The sequence below is a fragment of the Panthera onca genome, chromosome C1 (assembly GCF_046562875.1).
Source record: "Panthera onca isolate mPanOnc1 chromosome C1, mPanOnc1 haplotype 2, whole genome shotgun sequence".
NCBI classification, from domain to species: Eukaryota; Metazoa; Chordata; class Mammalia; order Carnivora; family Felidae; genus Panthera; species Panthera onca.
In genome coordinates this window covers 200,774,009-200,782,863 of record NC_138346.1, presented here as the reverse complement: position 1 = coordinate 200,782,863, position 8,855 = coordinate 200,774,009, and the positions used below count along the sequence as shown (strand labels likewise).

Sequence of the window (8,855 nt, the reverse complement as noted above, 5' to 3'; positions counted from 1 at the left end):
AGAGAGAATCCCAAGCAGGCTCTGCACTGTGAGTATAGAGCCCAACGTGGGACTTGATCTCACAAATCATGAGATCATGACCTGAGCTGAAATCAAGAGCTGGACACGTAACCAGGTGAGCCATCTAGGCTCCCCAGCTCTTGATTTTTTTTTTTTTAATGAAAAATTGACATCTCTCTGGCTCAGTCGGTAGAGCATGCAACTCTTGATCTTGGGGTTGTAAGTTCAAGCCCCATGTTGGATGTAGAGATTACTTAAAAATTAGATATAAATAGAAAGATAGATAGATACTGAGAATTACCCAGTCTGTAGAGATTACTTAAAAATAAAATCGAAGGAGGGGTGCCTGGGTGTCTCAGTCAGTTAAAGCGTGTGACTTTGGCTCGGGTCATGATCTCACGGTTTGTGAGTTCAAGCTCCATATCAGGCTCTGCACTGACCTTGCAGAGCCTGCTTGGGATTGTCTCTCTTTCCCTCTCTCTGTCCCTCCCCTGCTCTCTCTCTCTCAAATAAATAAATAAACAAACAAACAAATAAACTTAAAAAAATAAAATCGAAAGGGGGCACCTGGGTGGCTCAGTTGGTTGAGTGTCCAACTTCAGCTCAGGTCACGATCTCATGGCTTATGAGTTCGAGCCCCACATCGAGCTTGCTGCTGTCAGTGCAGAGTCTACTTTGGATCCTCTGTCCCTCTCTCTCTGCCCCTCCCCCGCTTGTGCTCTCTCAAAAATAAACATGTAAACAAAACAAATAAATAAACAAAACAAAATAGAAGGGCGCCTGGGTGGCTCAGTCAGTTGAGTATCTGACTCTTGATTTCAGCTCAGGTCATGATCCCAGGGTTGTGGGATCGAGCCCTGTGTCCAGCTCCATGCTGAGCATGGAGCCTGCTTGAGATTCTTTCCTCTCTGCCCCTCCCCTACTTTCTCTCTCTCTCTCTCAAAAAATAAAACAAAATCATATATATGTATGTGTATACACATGTGTGTGTGTGTGTGTGTGTGTGTGTGTGTGTGTGTGTAGAGAGAGAGAGAGAGGGCTACCCAGTCAGCTGTCCATCCATCCATCCCTCCCCATAGTCAATTTGCCATAGGTCCCTGCGGATCAGGGCACCCTCATTGTCGCTTTGAGCTTGCTGCCCATGATAGAAATCATATTGACCTGGCCTTGGATGCTACATTTGGCATTCTGGAATCCCAACATGACTATTGATATTAGGGATCCCAGTTCCACGGCATCATCTCCTACGCTTCTTCTCAGCCTACTGAAGACAGACACCACTGAGCTAGAGATGCTGCTGTCCCCTTTCTCAGTGAACCCCTTATCGCCTTAGTAAAAAGAGTGTCCTCTTGGCCCTTCTAGAGAACATAGTCAGGTGCTGAGCTCTTAGATCTTTCATTCCCACCTCCTTGAAATTTCTTTCTTTCTTTTTTTTTAAGTTTTATTTGTCTAAGTAATCTCTACATCCAATGTAGGGCTTGAACTCATGCTCAAGAGTAGCATGCTCTTCTGACTGAGCCAGCCAGGCACCCCTCTCCCTGAACTTTCTGACCTCTTCTTAAGCAATCTACCATGGAAGTCCTGGCATCTTGACCTCATTTGTTGTAAGCCATCATCCTGCTTTACAGAACAATCCTTGCAAAGTATTAAACCATATTTCAATTATTTCTTGATGAATAACAACCCCCCCAAAAAAAACTTTAAAGACGTAGAACAACAGCAATTTATCATTTCTCACAATTCTGCAATCTGGGTTAGGCTTAGTTGGGGGTCCATATGCTTCATGTGGTGTTTGCAGGTGTTTGTGGGAGAAGAAATATCCAAGGTGTCCTTTTCACTTACACAAATAGCACTTCAACTGGAATGGATGGAACAGCCAGGGACTGGCCAGTTATCTCTCTTAATATGGTGTCTCCACATGGCTGGCTTGTACTCCCTCACAGTATGAGGGTCTCAGTGTGGTTGGACTTCTTACATACATGGTGGCTGGCTTCTAAGAGGGAGGAAATGGGAACTGTTGATCTTCTTAAACTTTAGGTCTGGAACGAGAACAGTGTCACTTCTACCATATTCTCTCTCTCTCTCTCTTTGAAAAGCACTTGTTAGTATTTAATGAGCCTCCCTCTGTTGTGGCTTTAAGTTCCCAGGACACATGCTCCCTCCACACCTTTAATCTTCTCCTTGGCTCTTCTACTGAAGAATTTGGCCTTCACGAAGACAGGCTGTTTGGGGAGCTTGCCCTTTCCCAAAACTCTGTAGTAGCCCGATCGCACCACATCGATGCGAGGACCAGCTCCTGTCTTGTTTTTGGCAGACATGGGTATATCTGCTCAAGGACCAAGGTCCACAGTTTATCAAGATTGACAGTTGGGCGGAAGCTCTGGTTCTTCTCTAAGTGGTGATGCCTCCTACCAACTTTTCCAAAGTAGCCTGGGTGATATTTGTCAAGGTTGATCCTGTCATGATGCATGCCACCAGCATGACCCTGGCCTCCTGGGTGTTTCTGGTGCTTGCCGATGTGGCCATGGCCATGGCTCACATGGCCCCCAAGTTTCCGGGTCTTCCTCAGTCTGGATGGCATATTGGCAGCCCAGACGAAAGAGCCATGTTCTGTTAGTTAAGGCAGGTTACAAGGCCAATCCAAGTTCAAGGAGAAGAGGAAAACAGACTCCGTCTCTTGATGTGAGGAGTGGCGTGTATATAGAGGAAGGGAAGGAACTGATAGTGACCATCTTTGGAAACTATCTACCAGAGACCAGGTCTAGCTATCCTTGCAAGATTATTGAAGGCTGAGGGGCACCTGGTTGGCTCAGTTGGTGGAACATGTAACTCTTCAACTCACCCTTACGGGTTTAAGCCCCACATTGGTTGTAGAGATTACTTCAAAATAAAATCTTTAAAAAATATATTGAAGCCTGAGTTACGGGACAGTGGTCCATGATGATGTGTTCCTTACTAGCCAGTCTTCTATTCTGCCATGCTGCCCCTCACTGCCATGTCCAAAACCCCCAAGATCTCTCCTACATATATTAGCTAGGTCTTTCGATTCCTCTGATGTGTAGCTTATTTTTCCCAGGTCTGGACTTAAGTTTTCCCACTCAGGATTTGCCAGGAACTGACCCTAGTTATTTGAGGAGGTAATGGGAGCAGGTTTTGAGGAGAATAAGTGTCATCTTATGAGGTACCTGCTTCATGTGAAGTTATTGCATAGTCTCAAGGAAAGGGGAAATTGTTCTTCCTTGGAAAGAGGGCAGGGGTGGCTCTCCCACCCAGGAAAACTCAGGAGAATTTATGAGATAAAGGCTCTTAGATTTGTCTACTCTAATGTCCCTATCCCGGGTCTCAGGGTCCTACTCTTTCCTTGTCAGGACCTTGACTCTGACATAGGAGGTGGGCTAAAGTTGCACATTTAGACTTCTTTGCAACCATGCCACTTATCACCTGCCTAATCCTGGATGTAGTTTTCTACCTACTCTTTCCTGCACCACAAGAGAAAGCTTTCATAACTGTGATGCCCACTGAAAGCCAAGGTTAGTACCACTGCACGTGCTACCAGCAATGAGATCCCTACTGCCTTCACATAAGTGAGAAGAACCACCACAGACTCACACTCTGAAGGCCTTTTTTCTAGGACCTCTTCCGGTACTAAATGTCAGCCTATGTTCCCTAGAAAATGAATTGAAGCCTGAATTGAAGGTTGTATGCTAATGCTTTCTTGGGAGTTGCAATCCCCAAAGCCAGGGGAAAGGAGAAGTGAAACGGAGAAGGAAGGAAAGAAATACAAGCTGGCGCATCACTTAGCTGGCCAGGGTCCCACAAAAATCAAAGCCAGTTGTTCAGTCACTTGGGATCTCTTCAAAGAGGTCACACAGAGCCACCATGTCTTAGAATAGTCCATAAGAAGGAAGGATAGGGAGGAATTCACCTCTCAGCAATTTTTCATTTTTCACTGTCTAGTCTCATGGTCATGAACAGGGTCCTAACAGTCTGAGCTTTGGAATCGTGTGAACTCATTCCACTGGGCTGTTTCTGGGCAAGCCAGAGCCTTTATGAGTCCAGATGGGTCAGACGTGAATGCCAAAGCTTCTCTGATTCCACTATAGCAGGCTTACTTGAGTTCATGCCAAAGGCTAGCATTTGCCTCCTGATGATGCTGAGGCATCCGGTAACGCCAAGGATATTGACCGCTGGGAGACATCTAAACTGAGTCTGGGACAGTTAGAATAAAGACTAGCATTTACTTAGAATGAGATGGGAAGGATTTGAACAGAGTGACATGTCTGGCAAATTTTAACAGGTTGACTCTGGCTGCCCAGGAGGGCACGGACAGAGTCAACTGCAAAAAGTCCAGGTATATTGACCAGGGTTGTATCAGAGAAGCAGAACCATTAGGAGCGATATAAAATTGAGGTTTTATTATAGGTATTTAACCTTACACAATTATGAGGGTTGGTTAAGCGGTTTCCACACAGTTGTTACTTGTGTATCCGGTGTTGAGCTAGAAATCAATAAGGCGGTTCTGAAAGATGGACACGAAGTCGTGGATGTCAAGGTCAAACTGGACCCCTGAAGATGAACTGGAACCCACAAGGACAAGCTAGGCCTCCTGTTGGTCTCTCCTCACCTTCAAGCCTCCATTTTGATGACCAGTGATAGAAGCTGATGCCCTTCATAGACACACACAGTTAACCCTGGAGCTGGAGAAGCGGAAGGTAGAGAACCAGGGGTTGCTAGAGGACATGTGGGCCTGGCTGCTGCCTGACACTGACCAGGGGAGCCAGCAGATCGGAGAAAATGTTCATGAGCTACAGCAGCATCCGACCCTGTACCAGCCTTCCAAGAGTAAGCTTGGCCGCAGCCTCACTTCTGCCTCCAAATCCTGCCTAAATCTCTCTCTCGGGGGCAAATTCTCACCCAAAACTACACAAGAAAGGGAATTCTGGGAAACACAGTTCCAGCTCAGCTAAGCTGACAAAAACAAATTCCACCACACCAGGCAAGCAATTAGGATGGCTTGAACCCTAGAGTATTGGGAACAGGGGTGTGAGAAATGCTTGAATTCTGGAAGTATCTTGGATATCCTCACTATTCTGAATCCATTTGCTTTCTGAGCTGGGGTGGTGAGTTCTGAGGGAAAATTAGCATGTGTTGAGTGAAAAGGAAATGTCCACCATTCACATCTACAGAGCCTGGGACAAAGGTGTAAATGCACCTGTTACATGTGTAAATATTAAAAAACTCCAAATGAAGACACAACCTATCATTTGAAATATATTCCATCTTTATATCTTAATAGACCTTCATAATGACAAAATAAGAAATATGTGTAGACCTATGATTTTTATAAGAGCGAAAATCTATCAAAATAAACGCCTTTCATTATCATACCACCTATCTGGGTGTTCTCGTGATGGACTGGAAATATTTGGACAAGGAATAAAGAAAACATATACATAATTAATAAATTATTTTATATTTATTCCATATAAAAGAGAGAAAGGGCTGGCCTGTAGCTCACAGCTAGACCATGTTATTGAACATGAATGATCTCACAGAATACCAATCTCAGATGTTACTCTGAGACCATGATAAGATGAGACAAAACAAGGCTACTTTATATTTTATCTTAACACAGACGACAACAAAGTCACTGTGCCTCCCACAAAATATCAAACTACCCTTTTTCCCTTCGCTAAAATGAGGGACTGCTACATCTTTTTTTTTAAAAGCTTTTTGGATGCTTATTTATTTATTTTGAGAGAGAGAGAAAACATGAGCAGGGGAAGGGCAGAGAGAGGGAGAGAGAGAATCCTAAGCAGGCTCCGTGCTGTCAGCGCAGAGCCCGAGGCAGGGCTCCAACTCATGACAAATCATGAGATCATAACGTGAGTCGAAATCAAGAGTCGGGGATGCTTCACTTGATCTTAGACAAAAGGCCGAGAAGCGATAAGAGAGTCGGGGATGTTTAACCGACCGAGCCACCCAGGCGCCCCGAGTGCCTGCTACTTCTTAACGGTTAGTTTTACCCTTGTGCTAGTCTCCTATCCCTATGGATAAGATTTATGTATTGAGAGTCCCAGTCATAGAATTGCCCTTGCTTTTTAACATCCAGAACGTGACCACCTTGCTAGACTTTCCCCCAAGTCATTCACCACCAGGCCTGATCCTATAAAAGGCTATTTGTAGGGGCACCTGGGCGGCTCAGTCGGTTAAGCATCTGACTCTTGATTTCGACTCAGGTCAGGATCTCCCCTGTATGTGAGATCAAGCCCCACATGGGGCTTTGCCCTGAGCACGGAGCCTGCTTGGGATTCTCTTCCTCTCTCTCTGCTCCTCCCCTGCAATACCCTGTGAGATATCCCATGATTCCCAGTGATGTCACTTCTCACTGCAATGAGTAATAAATCCAATTTGTTTATCTATAGGTGTGTTTCTACTGGTCTTTGGCTGAAGAGCATTAACATACTTAGAATATATTTTTCTTGATTTCTTTCATCAAAATTACTAATCTTTTTAAAAATTTTAAATATATATTTTTTAAACATTTATTTATTTTTGAGAGGCTGAGAGAGGCAGAGCACAAGCGGGGGAGGGGCAGAGAGAGAGGGAGACACAGAATCCAAAGCAGGCTCCAGGCTCTGAGCGGTCAGCACAGACAGAGCCCGACGCGGGGCTCGAACCCACGAACCGCGAGATCATGACCTGAGCTGAAGTTGACGTTTTAACCGACTGAGCCACCCAGGCGCCCCTAATCTTTCTTTCTTTCTTTCTTTTTTAAGTTTTTATTTAAATTCTAGTTAGTTAACGTACAGTGTAGGTGCACCTTTTGTGCTCATGCTCAGTTCCTGGAAATCCCCTTGTGGCTTCTGAGCCAGCGTTGCGGCCAGGCCTTTCCTGTTCTGTTGGCCCTTAGAGGTTGCTCTGAAGGTGTGGCTGCTAACCCTCCAGGTGGCTCGTAGGGTATGGCCGGGATCTGCTCTATCCCTCCTCGCTCATGCCTAACTAACTGCCTAACATTAGTTTCAGGTGTACAATATAGCAATTCAACACTTGCATACATATAATACCGGGTACTCATCACGAGTGTATTCCAATATTTCTTAATCATCAACATTTTCACATAATTTGTGTTCTTTTTGTTTAAAAAAACGTTTATTTGTTTATTGGGGGGGCAGAGAGGGAGGAGAGAATCCCGAGCAGGCTCCTCGTCGTCCCTGATCTCATGAATCGCTGAGATCATGACCTGAGCCGAAATCGAGTCGGATACTTAACCGACTGTCACCCAGGCACCCCTAATTTGTGTTCCCTTCACAGCATTGGCAAGCGATAGCCTATAGGCCAAATCAGCCCTGCTGCTTGTTTTTGTAAACAAAGTTTTATTGGAACACAGACACATTCATTCATTTGTATATTGTCAATGGCTGCTTTCATGCTACCATGGCAGAGTAGTGACAGAGACCATAATGGCCCACAGTGTCTAAAATATTTAGAGTCTATCCCTTTACAGGTAAGTTTGCCAACCTCTGGTCTAAAAAAATCAAAATTAAAATGTAATTATTTTCCCAGTCACTGGAGCCTGGGGCTCTTGATCTTAGGGTTGTGAGTTTGAGCCCCACTTTGGATGTAGAGATCACTTAAAAAGATAACCTTTAAAATAAATTAATTAATTAATTTCCAAATATAATTATTTTCAAGACACAAAATTTGAATATATTTTTGTCAAAAAAATAAGTAAAAATAAATACAAAAATTAAAAATAAAATCTCATATATATTTCAAAATTCAAAAATTACTCCAAAATGTTTACTTATTTTAAAAAATTTACTTATTTATTTTGAGAGAGAGAGAGAAAGCAAGCACAAGTGGGGGAGGGGCAGAGAAGAGGAGAGACAGAATCCCAAGCAGGCTCCAAGCCATCAGCACACATCCCAGTGTGGGGCTTGAACCCATGAGCCATGAGATCACGACCTGAGCCGAGATCAAGAGTCGATCGCTTAATTGGCTGCGTCACCCAGGTGGCTACTCCAAAATATTTCAATCATCCATTAAAAATAAAAAAGCTGGGGGCGGGGGGCGCCTGGGTGGCTCAGTCGGTTAAGTGTCTGACTTCGGTTCAGGTCATGTTCTCACAGTTTGTGAGTTCAAGCCCCACGTCGGACTCTGTGCTGACAGCTCAGCGCCTGGAGCCTGCTTTGGATTCTGTCTCCTTCTGTCCCTGACCCTCCCCACTGTGCTCTCTCTGTCTCTCAAAAATAAATAAATGAAAAAATAAATAAAAAACCAAAACAAAACAAAAAGCCGGATGCCTGGCTGGCGCAGTCAGTTGAGCGTCTGACTAGGTCATGATCCCAGGGTCATGGGATTGAGCCCCCTGTCAGACTCAGTGCTGAGCATGAGCCTGCTTAAGATTCTCTCCCTCTCTCTCTCCCCACCCCCCTGCTCTCCTTGCTCACGCTCTAAAATAAAAAGAATAAAAATTTAAAAAGCAAGCTATACACATTAGTATAACACTTAAAATGAAAACTTAAAGCTGATATATTGTTTTTGAAATTTTTATCGAATCTTACTAATTTTTTAAATTAGTGTTCAATATCCATCTAAACGCCACTAGAAAAAAATTGGTACTGTGCTTCACACATGCTACATCTAGATCTCCGCATACCCAGGTGAGTAATAAGATTTGTTCAGTTGGAAAACATCCCTCAGCTGCCATGTGTAACTGTTGTGACTGCCAAGGTAATTTACGAGCATCTCCAGTTTTGAATTGAAACTGGAAGAGAAACAAGAAAATGGACACTAGGCACTCCTGGAAAATGATATTTTGTTGTGCCATAATTTATTACATTCATGCTATC

At 44.1% G+C, this 8,855-nt stretch overlaps 1 pseudogene; it reads right to left on the bottom strand.

Moving 5' to 3' along the window:
- Positions 1-2,135: 2,135 nt before the first annotated feature.
- LOC132673641 (large ribosomal subunit protein uL15 pseudogene) lies at positions 2,136-2,581 on the bottom strand (annotated as a pseudogene).
- Positions 2,582-8,855: the final 6,274 nt, after the last annotated feature.